This window comes from Drosophila mojavensis, unplaced genomic scaffold (genome assembly GCF_018153725.1).
Source record: "Drosophila mojavensis isolate 15081-1352.22 unplaced genomic scaffold, ASM1815372v1 contig_136, whole genome shotgun sequence".
Classification (NCBI taxonomy): Eukaryota; Metazoa; Arthropoda; class Insecta; order Diptera; family Drosophilidae; genus Drosophila; species Drosophila mojavensis.
Window position 1 is genome coordinate 30,852,728 of NW_025318667.1, and position 17,778 is coordinate 30,870,505.

The window sequence follows — 17,778 nt, forward strand, 5'->3', positions numbered from 1 at the left end:
GACTAGCTGTCTCTTTTCACATTCAATTGCATTTATTGACCCAAGAAATATTTTATTACTTTACGCTTGGCAAATATTTGTGTCCAAATGATATCAACAAATATATATGTATGTATATATGTATATATTATATATACTACTTGTATATATATCTATATATGCGCTTTGGTTTCTTCTCGTTGTGCTTATTGGGCTAGAGCTCGAAATAAAAGATGTCAAATATACACATATACATATATACCGCATGTATGTATGTATATATGTAATGTGGCTGAAGAGACGAGATGAGTTGATTCAAGCGCCATATGAGTAGCTTACAATTGAACGATTTAGGGCGTGGTTTGCGGAGCGTCGGTGGCATGACTGTGTTGCATTGACACAGCCGATGGGGATGACATTAATTCTAGTGAGAGTGAAAAGACCTCCATAAGCTCCACTCCACTTGCTGCCTTGCCATGTGGCGATCTGTTTGATTGCATGACTGGCTTTGGACTCGGCTCTTAGTTGTATCCAGGCCTATTTGATTTCTTGGCAAAGCTTTAGCTTAATAACAGCTGAACTGCCTCTCTCCATCTCAATTTACCTCTCGCTCTCTCTCTCTCTCTCTGTTTCTCGCTTTTCCTGGCTTTTTTTTGTGTGTTTTCCCACGAACTTTGGCAAATATTTTGGTCATAGCTAAGATTTGCGTGCCTTTCAATGGTTTTGTTTGTTATGCTGTCCACAAATGGTGACTGGAGTGTATTCTCCCTCCCTCCCTCCTCCTCTCTCTATATGTTCTATCTCTCTTTCTCTATCTATCTCTCATTGTGTGTCTGACTCTCACTGAATGTGGGTAATTCGGTCATGAATATGCGAACAATTTTTCCCATTGTATACCGTATAATGTCCGAGTATTTTTGGCTTACACATATTTGACGCAAATAGACTACATTACATTACTGCGACAGTTATCTTCTGATATATGCATACAGGTATCTCTGTACTAGCATACATATGTATATACTGCTATAAAAGCATTGTAATAGATGCCCATTGTGCATGGCATTGACAGTAGGGGAATGAAGTCAGCCAAGGGGTCGGCCAAACGGATACCCTCTAGGCGAGCGGGCACCATTGAAAATTACAGTTTTTGCATTACAAATTTTTGTTCGGGTAAGTGTAAATAATAGTTTGCTAGAGCTATGGCGAAAATATGTGTATTCATATGCTGATTAGAATCACCAAATGAAACAAGTAAGAATGTTGTAGTCGGGCGTTACTGACTGCGAAATACTCATTCACATCCCATCAGCAATTTAGTAGCTAAGTTTAGCTCTAATACTGTAGAAAATTCAGTTTTTCCCTATTTGCCATGCCACTGGGCGTAGAGAGCTCATTTTTGGTCAGTTCTTAAAACAAGCTAACGGTACCCTAACTGCAACATTTGAATGCTTACGCTCAAAATTTGTGAAAATTACAGGATATTTTTCGATATGCCACGCCCCTAAAGAGGCGTAAAAATTATTTTTGGGGCATCGATAAAGGAGGTAGTAACTTAACTATCCAAGTTTGAAACTTCTAGCTATTATACTTTAGGAGATAAAAACTTTTGCGGTTTGCCACGCCCCCTGTGGGTGGACATATATCCGTCGAAGCTTTTTGGTCTTGGGTGGTTAGCCCGAGTATATAAGTTAAGACTTTCGACAATCTAAGGAGCCTGGAGAGTCCAGTCAGACATTCAAGGGGAGAACCTAACCACTAGAACAGATTTAGTTCAGTTGATATTCGGACTAGAGAGAGTTTAGACCTATTGTTCCAAATTATATAAAATATATTATTTCTTTGAACACCAAGTTGTTATATATTCACAAGAACCCAACACAGCGTCCCCAATCACTAGTACTCTAGTGTGAGAGCGCTTAACTTATATACCAAATTTGAGGTCTTTAGCATTAATAGTAGCCAAAATATAGCAGAATTTAAAAAATCACTATATCTTTAGGTCCGAACATTAGCCTTTATAGAATCATAGCATTAGCTCACTTGCAAAATTGCAAAAGTGCAGCAGTCTAGCTGTAAAACTCTTGGAGATACAGTTTCATCCAATATACCTACCCCCAATGGGCGTAGATATATCCGCCATAGCTCGTGAGCTTGCGTGGTCGACGCAAATCTACATTCTAAATTTAAGCTTTCTAGCTCTTGAACTAATATGATTTCTGGCATATCGGAAAAAGCATTTCCCGATTTACTACGCCCCTAGTTGGCGGATCAGGAAAATGTTAACACTTTATCGGAGATATACACGAGTATGTGTTCAAAATTTCAAGTCTCTAGCTTTAATAGCACCGAAATAAACTGCGTTCATACGGACAGACGGACGGACAGCAAGACGGACATTGCACAAAACCAATATACTAATTCACTTTCGTGAATAAGTATAAACATATAGCCCAATAGAGCCGAATCCTTCGAGGAACTGATATTTCAATCATTTTTCGTGTCTTTCTGCTTACATAAGAAACACACGCAAAAACACACTCATAGACTCACATAGACACGCACGCTGCACGCTACTATGGGAACTTAACTGCTTAATAACTTTTCTTGTAGATGGACTTTCTTCATGAAACTTTTAGATCGTGATTATATTACTAAAATGTGTGAATTTTCTAAAGCACAAAGTATATGAAATACGCCTTTTAAAAAGGGAAGGGCGAGGGGTAAATTATAACAAATAATTAGCAAAACACAACATCCATTAGAATTTAATTAAAATCATATACATATTTATGTATGGTATTATTCCATTGAAATGGGAAATCAGGATATAATGGTTTTATTAAAAGTATGTAACAGACAGGAGGAGGCGTGGCAGGACCCCATTAAGTATATATATTCTTGATCACTGTGACGAGCTGAGTCGATTTAGCTCTGTCCGTCCGTCCATCTGTCCGTCTGTCTGTATGTTTGAACGCGTCGATCTCAGAAGATATAAGAGTTAGAGACTTCAATTTTTTTTAAATGCTCGTAAATATATTGCGGATATCAAGTTTATCAAAAAAAATCGATAGCTCATACCGTTATTTTTTTATCGATAAAAAACCTTATCAAAAATCAGTTATAAAATTATATCTCCTACATCTTTGAAGCTAGAGTCTCCAAATTTGATATGTATACTTATATGCATTTTATACAATTTCGGTTTTGGTTAAAATTTACCCCCCACCCCTATATTCACCCCATCACCCTCATGTTTGTAAAAAGCGTGTTTCAAATACTAGAGACTTGTGCTTTGGCAAATAAATGCATATCCCTGTTATAATCATAATCTGAAAGTTTCATGAAAAAAGTACATCCAAAAGAAAAGTCATTAAGCAATTAGGTTGCCATAGTAAGCCACCACTGCAGCCAATTCGTGTTTATGCGTGCGTGCGTATGGCTCTGTGTGTGTGCATGTGCGAATAATTATTGAAATATCAGTTGCTCGCTCGAAAGGATCAGGGGATCTCGTAGTCGTGTACACTCGACTAGAACTTTCTTATTTGTTGAACTTGAGACTATTTTTAGCAATTATATGTCTGTCTGAAGACAGAGAGTATAAGCAGGAGAGGAAGGAATAAGGATCGTATCATCATATCGTATCATCGTATCTCATCATATCACAGGTTTTCCAGTTATATACTTATGCATATATGTATATTCCTGATCAGTGCGACAACCTGAATCGATGCAGCCATTTCACTTACAATGGGCATTGCATGATTGGAGCTCGTGGAAGCAGTTACAGTAGAGTCCCGATAATTGGAAATGGCAAGGGAACGAGGTTTTTCTTTAATATTACACAGTAACTCAAAATATCGAGAATAATCGGGAACGAATAGTTTTCCATTTATCGTGATTTTCAATTTTATGGGGTACAAATTATCGAGACTAGACTGTATATGTAGGGGATGCGCAATATGGCTATATTAGTTTTTATATAGGTTCTGGAACTGTGCGGAAAATGCGAGTTAGCTCGTGTTAATTAAAAAATATGTAACTATTGGTGAAATCCATCCAAATTTAAATACATAAAAACAGAATCTTTCATGCTTGTACATATGTACATATTTCTAATTAGAATTTGAATACTATTAAACCTTATCAGCACATCAGCATACATACATACATATTTCTAAGAAAAAGTTCGAATATGTTCAAACCTTATCAGCACAATACGCATTCGCGTAGGTATATGCATATACCTATGTATGTACAGTAGAATCCGGTTATAACGATGCTCAAGGTACAGTCGTTGTAACCGGAAGACGCTATAACCATATAAGTTTGCTCATATAAATTCGTTTGAGTACCAAAATTGTTATCGCAATAACCGTTCGGACGCGATAAGCGGATTCGCTATGACCGGATTCTACTATATGTACATATATATTTGCATTCGCTTAAGTATATGTATGTTTATTGGAAGAGAGAAAATCTTATCTGTTAATTGCTGTGCATCTAGAGCATCTAGGAGGTACACAAATTGTTCTAATGTTTAATTTAGTTGGAGGGAATAGATACATACATATAATGCCTGACCGTAGGGCAGTGAGCAGCTGCATCACTGTTCGCTACTACATAGCATAAAGAAAAAAATAAAAAAAATAAAAAAAATAAATAAAAACAAGTAAGAACGTTGCAGTCGGGCGTTACCGACTGCGGAATACTCATTCACATCCCATCAACAATTTAGTAGTTAAGTTTCGTTCTAATACTGTAGAATATACAAGTTTTTCCGATTTGCCACGCCCCAACTGGGCGTAGACACCTCATTTTTGGTCAGTTTTTAGAAAGAGATAACGGTACCCTAACTGCAAAGTTTGAATGCTTACCCTAAAAAAATGTGAAAATTAAGGGTATTTTTCGATATGCCACGCCCCTAAAGAGGCGTAAAAATTATTTTTGGGGAATCGATAGAGGAGGCTACCAGTAACTCAACTATCCAAATTTGAAGCTTCTAGCTATTATACTTTAGGAGATATAAACTTTTGCGGTTTGCCACGCCCCCTGTGAGCGGACATATATCCGACAAAACTTTTTGGTCTTGGGTGATCAGTCCGAGTATATATACAACATTGAGGTCTCTGCCATCAATAGTGTCCAAAATATAGGAGAATTTAAAAAATCACTATATCTTCAGGTCCGATTTGCCACGCCCCCAACGGGCGTAGACTTATAATTTATCTTCAGACTTTATAGAATCATACCATTAGCTGACGTGCAAAATTTCAGCATTCTAGGTTTACAACTTTAGGAGATACAGTTTTATCCGATTTGCCACGCCCCCAATGGGCGTAGATATATCCGTCATAGCTCGTGATCTTGGGTGGTCAACGCGGACCTACATACCAAGTTTCAGCTTTCTAGCTCTTCAACAAACATGATTTCTGGTATATCGGAAAATGCATTTTCCGATTTGCCACGCCCCTAGTGGGCGGATCGGGAAAATTTTAACACTTTATAAATCGGAGATATACACGAGTATGTGTTCCAAATTTCAAATTTCTCTAGCTTCAATAGCGCCGAAATAGATTGCGTTCATACGGACAGACGGACAGACGGACAGACGGACGGACGGACAGACGGACAGACGGACAGACGGACGGACAGCAAGACGGACATTGCACAAAACCAATATACTGATTCACTTTCGTGAATGAGTATAACAATCAAACAATACTGAACAGCTGCTTGCTTGGCATTGAAATCGTCACTGAGCGGCATAGTAGGTTAAAACGTACGAAAAAGAGAGAACGAGAATTGTGGGCCGAATAGAGGGGAGGAGGATTGTTAGGGCAGGCTGTCTCAATGCGGCATTCGTGTTTCCAGCGCACGAGGACAGCACGAAACGCGGTTGGCCGAACACAGGCGCCGAAGACGATGCCGACCGGTTTTTGGGGCCGCCAGTCAGTGGCGTTGTCTAGCTCTTCAGTGCGAAGCGAAGCATCGAAAGTGATAGGTGTACAGCGGAATTTATACTCGTTTTTGGCTCGTTTATTTGACGCACATTTTGACGTACGTTCCAAACTGCGGTGATTTCTAAAACGGCTAAGAAATAAATAAAAAAAAATAATAATAAAAAAAAAAAAAAAAAAAAACAATAAAGACGAATCAAGGAAGAAGAAAAAAAAAAAACAAAATAGAAAAATTCATTTCACTTGATTCGCGCTGGGATTTGTTTTGTTTAATCAAAGTTCTTTGGTGCATTTTTTTTCTATATATTTTTTTTTTAAATTGTGTGACACTATATCATTTTCCATCTAAAGTGCTAAATAGTTCCGTAAATAGGAAAATACAAATATACATATAATACGAAATATATATTATTACGGTTGCTGCTGGTGTTGTTGTTGTGTGCGCTTAGTCTCGATAAATGCTTATATTTACATATTGCTTTTTTTTGTCCCCATTTGATTTGACTTTGAACTTGAGTGTGTGTTAAATAAAGACAGTGATACAAGAAAAACACAGGTGCGCAGCTTCTGATCAGCATTGATATTAATAAATTGATTGTTATAGGGGATTTTTATATGTATATAAATTTTGTTTAGTATTGTTTTTATTATTTTTTTTTTGTTTGTTTGTGCACAAGTTAATTAGAAATTCCCAAATTTCAATTTGTTGTTTTCATTGACTGGTTTCAAATTGCAAAAAAAAAGAGAAGAAACAAAAGATCTGAAACAAGCGAAATAATTGACAAAAAGTTTTCATTTATACAAGTGTCGAAACAACTGCGAGCTTTGCTGACGCATGCAAAAATCGCTTTGCCCGATCTGTAGTTTTTGTTTTATAGCATATACGCACATATATATATAAACATATGTATATGTATGCATATACGTATATATGGAAAATAATTTGTTGTGGACCGTGCGCTGATAACCTTCTGAGATCATTGTGTGATCAGCTTGGGCAAATTAAATAAAAATATGTTCAAAATTTGCTAAGAGAACAAAACTTGATTTCGGGTTTTTCTTGAGCGAAAAAATATTTACGCGGACATTAATTAACAAAGCCATGCTAAGAGGGAACTCGATTTGTTTCTTATTGTTAAATTTAGGCATAATATCATCAGCAAATGAAACATTTTAGTTTTTTTCCCAACGCATTTTCTTTTTATTATAATTTTTTTTTTCATATTTTTTATTATACCTGGCAGTATTTCACTAGCCTCAGTTCCCTACTGTGATGCCAGAAACAGTGCTTAGCTCCGCTTAAGTACCAGAAATTAGCACAAAGCTCAGCCAAGATTAGATTGCCGGTTCGCTCTTGCTCTCTATATGCTTGTCTATTTCCCGTTCTCGTCTCCCTTTGGCACTTTTCGTTTTTGCTTGCGATCAATGATGATAAACTGTTTATTGCTGTTGTGTCACTTCGCTCTCGAAACGGTAATTTGAACCGATTGCTTTGCTTGCGAGTCGAGTGGAGAAGCGTCTCGTTCGACGAGCTTCAAACATTAAATAACAATAATAAACAGCAGTAAGTTGAAGGTGTTCGTTCCCCAAGTGTCTGTGCTTTGTCAAGCCACATACAATATAATATACAATAGAAACTATATAGACGCAATAATAGCGCCAGCAACAACAAACAGCTTATAACAACAACAACAACAATCACAACAGCAACATGGACAACAACAACAGTAAAGAGCACATCGAAATTGTTGGCTCCAAAACACGCAATAGTCCGTCGGCCCAGTCGCTGTCTATATCGCGTGTTTCCCTCTGTCGTCGACCCCTATCCTACTCTACCCTATCCTACTCTACACACAGTGGCCACCAGTTCCGGCAAGATCCAGTTCCAGTTCCAGTTCCAGTTTATAGCCACAGCAGGACTCAACAGTGCGCGCCGTGCGGTCGACTTTGCCTCAATACACATACTTACTTCTAGCTATAGCAACATATTGCACATACATATACTTAATTTCTTGTTTTTATATATATATAAGTATATACATGTATATAAATATATATATTTGTATTTTTTTTTTTTTTTTTTTGTTATATTTGTATGTATATGTGTTTTGCACCACTGTTCCCGCTGCCCTCTCGTGCCGTGCCTGTGCCCGTACTCACACCCGTACTCGTACCCGTCTCCGCTCTACTGCTGCTTGCAACCGGAGAGTAGGTCAGGTCAGTGTGTATTACTTTTACTTTATAAGTTATTTAGCTAGACCGCGACGGAATTAGTCGTATTATTATATTATATGAACCATAACTCATCATCAGGTCGACATGGGCAACATTTGTTTCATTCATTTACAGGGCTCAATTATCCTCCCGTCATTTCAGTTCACATTGTAGTGAGCGGAGGGTAATATGTCTATCATGTCTATGCATTGGACACTTGTCGTACCTATAAAGTCTATGTTTGGAGCTGCTTCAATTCAAAGTTACTTCTGCATTTTGGTCCCATTTTATTATGTGGGGCAATCATGCTATTTCCTATGAGCTTTCTGCAAATTGTAATATAGCTTCGAGATATTGTTGAAATTCCTTTTTTTCTAAATCTTGATATTTTTAGAAAAATTAAAAGAATCAAAATGTTACAAATCAAAAACCATGAAAATTGGTCCAGCAGATCATGAGTTATAAGTGTTTGAACAAACCCGACCTTGTTTTATATGTATATGGACATTTCTCCAGAAAGGTCAACCGCAGCCAAAACATTCAAAGTCAATGAAAGCATGTTCTGGGTATAATGGTTTTGTTAAATGTATGTAACAGGCAGAAGGAGGCGTGGCAGACCCCATAAAATATTTATATTCTTCATCAGGGCGACGAGCTGAGTCGATTTAGCTCTGTCCGTCTGTCCGTCCATCCGTCTGTCCGTATGTTTGAACGCGTCGATCTCAGAAGATATAAGAGTTAGAGACTTAAAATTTTTTTCCGTGTATAGCACGCGCATATCGAGTTTTGCTTTAAATATCGATAACTTGACGCGATATTTTGTTATCGATTAAAAACGTTATCGAAAACCAGTAACACATTTATATCTCCTACATCTTAAAAGCTAGATTCCTCAAATTTGATATGTATACTTAAATGCATTTTATACAATTTCAGATTTTGTCAAAATTTACCCCCATCTCTAATTCATCCCATCACCCTCACATTTGTAAAAGGCGTATTTCAAATACTAGGGATTTTGGCAAATACATGCATATCTATATTATTCATAGTCTGAAAGTTTAATGAAGATAGTCCATTCACTAGAAAAGTTATTAAACAATTAAGTTCCCATAGTAAGCCCACACTGCAGCCAATGCGTGTTTATGCGTGCGTACGTATATCTGTGTGTGTGCGTGTATGTGTACATATGCGAATAATTATTGAAATATCAGTTGCTCGAAGGATTCTGGAGATTTCGTAGTCGAGCAGTCTCGACTAGAGCTTTCTTGTTTATAACTAATCTTCAAATTTAACTAATATAAACCAATTTTACATTTTATCATAATACATCTCGAAATATTGAGACACAAAGCCGAATAAGTGCAAAAGTTCTGTTTTGAGCATTTCTATTGCACATTTTGTTCTTATTATTGAGACACTATGCAATGAAATATGATACTTCGAATTTTCTCTATTTTATTATAATTAATAAATTGAATCATTTCTAATGCTTTTATTCATGTAAAGTTACTAAAAAATAAAGAAAAAGTGTGGTGGAAAAAATGTCTCATTCGACACGTCACCTTCGACCTTGATTAATAATAAAAAATAATAAAAAATACCCAATATTTTTTAATCAAATAAAAAACATTGTAAATATGTGCCAATTTCTAATAATTTAAAATTATTTGTAATAAATTGTCACTTAAGGTTTCGCTAAAATCTCAGGTTGAACTGTTAATTTAAAAAGCGACTCACGTAGCCTGCGAACCTCTTGGTTTTCTGTGACTATCTTGAAAACTAATTTAGCACCAATTATAGAGCCAATCAAGAGCTAAGAGATCCACTATGCGTCAACATAAAAAATGTTTTGGCATTCGTTTTTTTTTTAACTCAAAAACGAACGAATGTTACATTCGCCATTAGAGAATTGCCCATATATAGATAGATTATTATTTTCTTAAAAATTATTTATCTATTTTATATTTTCAAGTAGAATGTAAATAAACAACAACTTAAATAGGTCTTCTGCTAGGACAATAATGCATTCAGATAACTAACATTTCTTTTGTCGATTGAATATTTTAATTTCAATACTTAGCCAAACAAACAGCTTTCTCTTTCGTCAAAGTTGACGTCTCGAATTCAAATCGTAGTCTAAAACAATCCATAACGCCAGCAAACCTAAAAGTGCTTTCGTTTTTATACTCTGAACCCAACATAAATCAGGGTACTATTGTTTTTTTTTTGGGCTCAAATTTTTTGAAAATACTAAATAACATACGTCTAATATTCAAAATCAATTTTTATGAATCCTTGATTCGTGAATTGAAAGGGAATGCGAGAGAAGGGAAGATTGCTCAGTTTTGCTGGTCCGTTAAAATTATAGACGTAAACATTGATTATTGATAAATTCGTAATCTTGAGGAAACCTTGGTTTTTATATATGGTTAGAGGTTTATTTAGCTTATACTTTACTTCAATTAACTAAGCTTTATTTCAGTTTCGAATAACTAGAAATGACCGTATAAGAATATATTTTTGCTTATTTCTGATATTATTAACTAATAATTCATTTAGTAGTAACACATTTTTTATTGGGCTGATCATTATATTACTGTCAGCTGTCATGCAAATGGACGATCAATAATCCATCTCTAACAGTTCCATTCGCTGGATGGAACTATGTAATTTATACGCCATTAAGATGCTTATATAAGTAGAGCAGGAGGAGAATGATGAGCTGGGGGAGCGGGTTGTTGTTTGCCAATCACGCCCACGCAAATAATTTGCAAGTTGCTTGGCAAAAAGTTGATCTTGTTTATGGGTTTTTCCAAAGGATGACGGCTAAGCAGAGGGAGGGGGGCATACAGCTGGGGTCGGTACAAAGCGCAAAAACTATTCGAAAGTTTGTGACTCAGACAATTAACTCCGATTGAAAGTTGTACGCAACAAGATAATTGTGGCTGATAATTTATTGTGGTGCTCGAGCAACGCCTCCAGACATTCATTTGACCATTGGAGTCGAATGGCGCCACAATAGCTTGCCACGGCGTATTTTAATTGAGCCCGTCTATGCCCAAAGTGCTCCCGAAAGTATCAAATAGAGAGTGATATGAGAGAAAGAAAGAGGGGGAGAGTGGGAGACTGATGCACTGAATGGCAAAGTGAGCGAGTGAGAGTTTTGGAATGATAGAGTTTACAAGAGTAGGAAACGGGTTGGTTGGCTAGGGGGGGCTAGATGAGATAAAGATAGGAATCACCAGAGCGCAACAAAAACAAAGGTACAAAGCAAACTTTTGGTTACTGCGACGACTGTCAAGCCAAATGCACAAGGACGAATGGGCCCCTGGTTTGGCGGAGTGGCTAAGAAAGCAGGGCAAAAAATTGTTGCCAGACCAAGTTGCACGTTTGTTGTCCAGCGTGTGTTGGGCGCAAGCAGCAAACAGATGCTGTTGCACGACTTGCCACATACCCAAAATCTCGTAGCTGACCAATTTTGAAGAAAAATTTCTAATTATTGGATAGACAGAACTGAGTAATCCAAAATTAGGTTTATTAAGATGTACGATAATATTGCAGACCTATTGAAAACATAATATTAAATGTGTCAGCTTAAAGCTTAACTTGTATCATCTGATAGTTTAACATAGCCCTGTTTAGCCATATTACAGGGTATAACAAATGCTCCACATCTTTAGGCAGACGCCTCTGTGGCGCATTTGCGTTGCGGTTGTGAAAAAAACAGAAAAAAAAGTGTAACTAAATGACCGAAATAGTAATACTCTAACATATATTTGGCTAGAATGGAATTTTCAACTCCAACACATAAACTCTCCTTTACTTGTTATACATATTACATATTTGGTAAGAGAAGTGTACCTTTCCCCTCCAGTTAGGGTATCCTTGAAACGAAATCTATAAAAACAGCGGCAGCAAACAATGCGCTGCAATATTTTCAAGGTCTCCAAACTGCGCCAGAGCTAAATCATAAGCCCGTACAGCAGCTATAGAGAATTAGCGCGGCATTTTTTGAGATAGAAGGAAAATGAGAGAAAGAAAGAGAGAGAGAGTGAGAGTAATAGAGATATAGAAATAGAAATGAAAATAGAAATAGACATAGAGACTGCTACGATATAGAGGTAAATCTTGAGTCCTCTGTCTATTTGGCTTTGTAGCCTTCGGGTCCGAATCTGTCGCCAGTAAAGTTGCAGTTAAGCCGCAAAACTAAATCAAAGAAAAAGTCAGCTAAATTAAATAATCAAAAACAATTGCGGGCAAAACTCCTTCAGTCAAACATAGCTCTCCTACCCTCATCTCCAACCCCATCCCCATCCCTCGAGCACATTATTCGGTGACAAAGTTGACGATAAAAGCAAATTGGATTACGTGTAGATTGGTTAACCTCACAGCCAGCGCGCACACAGACAAGCAAACACACATAAACATATATCTGGTGGAGCGTATATATGTAGTTATATGGTATGTAGTTTCACTTATATGTTTTGGTGTGTCTATGTGAGTCCAGTAGTGTACTCGCCCATACATAGGGTTTGACCCATTTGCTTTGATTGCGAAAGGTTATCAAGAGGCGCTCGCACAATCGTTCTCTAATCATTTCAAGTCTCAGCGAGCTAAGCGAAATAGTTCGACTTCGATTCTGAAATTACCTACAAATACTAACTGTTTCAGTTTGATTTTCAATATGCATACCCTGTAAAATCTTTAGAATCGCTTACGAGTGACAGAATATAACACTTAAAATATTTAACATCAATATTATGTATTTCGACTTTTAATGAACTAGTGTTAGATATTCACATGAGGTATTTGTATATTTATGATAGAGATAATATATTTATTTTGTAATAGATGCATATAACATGATGTCTAGAGAAAAGCTTTGGTCTTTTTATTTTGGGTTTGAGCTAAGGTCAAAAACTAAACGATTTACGAAAATTAATCAGTACTTGGAGAATTGAAAGAAACAAGAAAATAAATGAATTAATTTAAAATTTTCGAAAAAGAAAAATTATTCTATATAGCAAATATAAGAAACATTTAGGTTTCTATTAAAGTAATATCATAATCAAAATATCTATTGTGAATAAACTTACTAATGGCACTTTGGGGTTTGATGAAAATAATATCTAAAAATATCGTAATGAAAATGTCTACTGAGAATAAGTTTACTAACGGCATTTTCTCAAAGTTTACAGGGTATTTTGCTATTGGGTCGCCTCAGATCTACTTGCTACATGTGACTTGAGTATTTCGCATTTCTAATGTCGCTGACAGAGCAACCTTCGAATTTCGTTCATGTTTTTGAAATTGTATAACAGTTCAATAATAAAAACGCTTCTCGATTGTGACATGAAATGAGATTATATGGACTAATGAATGGCAATTTACTAAGAGCCATTGACAATGATGCCGAAAGACATTAGCAAATGAATCATGTGGCTTCGTAATGCCTTGTCTTTAGTTAACGCTCATTGATTTAGTATATTTTTTGCAATTTTTACTCATACGCAGAGTGAGCCAATCACTTAGCTTTCAATTGATTCAATGTGGAATTCAATTTGCATTCAGCTCAATTTATGCAGATACATACATGTGGCTGCCTGCCTATTCATCCTGTTTCTTACACAGTCAACTCTTTCACTCGCTTCTCTCTCTCTCTCTCTCTCTCTCTCTCTCACACATTCTGCTCCTCATTGATGTTTTTTCCCCCAATCCGAATTTAGTTGACTGTCTGCATGCCAGCCCGGCTTTGTCACGGCTCGCTGCATACGTCGGCGTCGTCGCCTGTCTCAAGGGCGCCGCAAAAACCGCGACATTCGGGACATTTTGAAGTTACCACTGTGGGAAGGGGGCCACGAAGTTTAGGGACTCAACTCCAAATTGACATGAGTATTGCAATGAGAATAAGAAGTATTGCAGCTAAAATCTGACTCTTTCCCAGCTTCTCTGGAGCATGCTTAAACCGATTTACTTTCGAACATTGAAATGTACATACATATATTGTAGTTAGTTTTATGACAATTCATTGCGATGATTACTATTACAATTTTGAAGTTCACATCACACAACTCTCAGAAGATATAAGAGCTAGAGAGCTGACATTTGGCATGCATACTCATGTATACCATAGGCAGTACAAGTTTATCATATTTTTTCGATAACTTGTCCGATAACTTTTTATCGAGAATAATAGAAAAATCGACTTTGTTTTTCAGCCTAATTTGAACACTTTTAGACCTAGAGATTTCAGATTGACTGTGTATATATAGTTAATCGATACGAAGATTTTGTAATTTACAGATTTTGGATACCACGCCCCCTTCGCCAACAATTTGTAATGAAAATTCATTTCAATTACTAGAGACATGTGCTTTGGAATGTACATAAATTTTTACCATATGATTACGCTCTCATTAGGATTGTATGTCTACAAGAGAAATTATTCAACAAATAAATTCTTATAATATTGCGAACACTGCAGTGCAGCCCAAGCGCAGTCGCTGCTTACTGCGCAGTTAGCTGAGCGCGTGTGTGCATAAAAGAAGTGCAGAATGATTAGAATATCAGCTTAGAGGGTTCAGGGTATCTCAAAGTCGAGCAGTCTCGACTAGAGCCTTCTTACTTGTTATGATAATATTGCGTTTATCTTAAAATTTTGGCTTCAAACATTCATTGGTCGCAATAAATTTGCAGTCGTATTTGTAATGGAACGAGCTGCAATTGTCGATTGGCCACAAAAGTTTTTAGATTGAATATCCGACTTTTGATTGCGATACGATGCGATGCGATTATTTTGATAATTCTTTTTGTGTGCTGCGGTCAGGGCAAAAGAAAAAAAAAGTAAAAGGGAAAACAATTTTCGCAACATTCGAATTGAAAGCAAATATCTATCTATTGGATTGCTATTCAATTTTGACTGGCCTCAACTTCTGTGAAATTGTCAGCTCAGCTTGCCAGCTGGTAAATGAAAAAGGGGACGAAGCGGAAGCTTCCTCCTTTGCCTCCTTGGTTGAGTGACATTTGTGGCGTCGCCAAGCAGCAAGGCAGTAGGTGTCCAAAAAGGTTAACCTTGAAATGGCGACCATGTCTGCCAACTTTATAAACGGATGTGACAATTGAATTGTCGTCGCTGGCAGCTGTAACTGCAACTGCAACCATGCAACGTCTGGCAACTGGCGAAATTTGTCATGTCATGGAACGAGTGTGCAGCCAGCCCTACTGCGGACTGCTTCAAACCAACCAACTAGCCACACTGAGCTACCCTGAGCCACCCTGAGCCACCCTGAACCACCATGAACCACATTGAATCACGGTGAATCACACTGAGCCGAACGCAACCAAAAGCCGCATCGCTTTTCAATTTGATTCGCTTTCAGAATAGTTTGAAATGCTATGATTCGAGGCTACTTACAAGTCTCTCTCCCTCGCTTCCCACCTCCCTTCCTTCCTTTCTCTTTCACACTTTCTTGGTGCATGTAAGCCTTCAGATAACATGCGATTTCGGTGTGTGGGTGAGCAGGAGGTGCTGTGGCAGCTGCTCCACGGCAAGTGCCTCCTGGAACAAACAATTTGTGTCGCATACAATGGGCATCAGCTTATAATAATAATAATAAAATAGTTAAGGAAATGAATACATCTATGCATAAAAAAATTCTCATAGAATAACTTAACTATTGTTATAATATAATAGATCGCTGGCGACGCGGATTACACACGTCTCACAAAGTTGTTTGCTTTGCCTTGTAAATCTCTTGACGATAAATCTGAAATAGCAGAGTGCTAACATTGGACTGTTGCTTCTCTTCTCTATTTTTAAATACTTCAGTTCTCCAATGAATAAATTGTTGGTACACATAAACACATATCGTGTTATCTTTTTTGTGTACCTATCAATTGGCCGGAACAAATTTGTTTTCCAATTATAATTTTCCATCCAATTGACTTCAGTTGTTTTAGGCGTCGATAATTGTTACTTTTTAAAGCCCTTGGTTGGGTGGATAGTTAGATAACATTTTTTTGATAATTACACAAATATATCAAGCATTACACAAATATATATATATATATATATATAGGTATTTACAGATGTTACGCTTACTTAATACCACTAGCTGTGCCAATATGAATACAGCTTATAACTACCACATCGGACCTATAAATATTATATAGTGCACGGAGCAGAAGACTAACATCTATATAGTAATACTTTCAATCTTATATGTATATACAATAGGATTGAGGGTAACTGCAATTTGAGCACTACTGAGGTTAGAGAGCTCTCAGTCGATCAAAATGATTGAAGTGACAAACTTATTTATCTTACATAACTTATTTATCATTTTATCAACTAATGTTAAGTCGCTGTTGTAGACATGTTAAACTGCTGTCTACGGAATGGTACGGAATGGTACGGAATGGTACGATTGAAACAGTTATTATACCTACATATTTAATCTGAGCTTGGAATTGGATTTCAATAAATGAAAAAAGTATTTAAATAAATTCTCTTGACCTTCTGCTGGAAAGTATAAAATAAATATTGAACTCTTATTAATAACGTTTTCGTTAGCAATAAATATTGAATATATTAAATTCGCAATAAATTGCATAAATATTTATAAAATTAATAAATTGAAGATAAGTTTATTCATGTCTGCTCAGCAAAACGTTTTTCATCATTAAATTTAATTACAAAGGAGTCGATTCTTATACTCGCTCACCAAGAGTGAAGAGAGTATATTAGTAATGCGATTCTATGATGAATCAGAATGCATTTAAATATATAAAATGTATATATTATATTATATATAACAGTTGAACTAACTAAATCAGTTGCAGTTTGCACATTAACATCAATTGAAGCCACTTTTCTAGTGTAGCCCGAGCGACGCCGGGTAATTTCTCGCTGGCTACGCATAATAGATTCAAAGCTGGGCGACTTTTCTATGTTGTCAAATTCAATTTTCGTGTCCTGCTTCTTCTTCGCAACTTTGTTTTCTCTTCCACGCTCGAAATTCCGGCGTTGCAAAGTCGAGTCGAGTCGATGAAAATTCTATTGAGCCGCGTTCCATGTGCGCCCATAATTTATGATTTAATTATAAAAATGTTGGACCGTGTGCCAGCAGCAGGCATTCAATTGAAAAGCCCATGTTGATTTATGAAAATGACGACCCAAGTTTACGCAACTCGCTCGCTTTTCCGTCGGGTTTGGGCTGCCTCACACCTTTCCTGCTTTCTGGCCATGAATGGCATTCAAAAAATGTTCTTTCTTATTATTATTATTGTTAAATATACATATATATGTATATGTAGATGTGTATATGTATATATTTGATTTCATTCTTGTTGCTCCATTTTTGTTGCAGAACTTTTTAAGTGGCACCGGCCGCTCGCTGCGCTTGACGCGTTTGCTTCATTGTTAATCGTCAACATAAATAAATCTATACGGAAAATATTTTTCATGCGCAATTTGTCGTGCAGCCCCGGGCGCTTGGGCAAATGTTCAGTTGAAGCGATATATATAAATATATATATGTACATAATATATAGATATGTGTACATAAATGATATTTCATATAACACACACCCGTGCATGTACACATACAAATATTTTTTATGT

At 36.7% G+C, this 17,778-nt stretch overlaps 1 protein-coding gene across 3 annotated transcripts in view; it reads left to right on the forward strand.

The window, feature by feature from the left end:
• Window positions 1-5,942: 5,942 nt before the first annotated feature.
• LOC6586273 (loricrin) overlaps window positions 5,943-17,778 on the forward strand; it is a 104,292-nt gene continuing 92,456 nt past the window's right edge. Inside the window, exon 1 of one of the 3 annotated variants that reach the window (XM_044011023.1) lies at window positions 5,943-6,039. The gene's annotated coding sequence lies outside the window, so the exon portion shown is untranslated. The remainder of the gene's footprint in view (window positions 6,040-17,778) is intronic. The other 2 variants (XM_044011009.1, XM_044011087.1) reach the window with 2 other exon arrangements.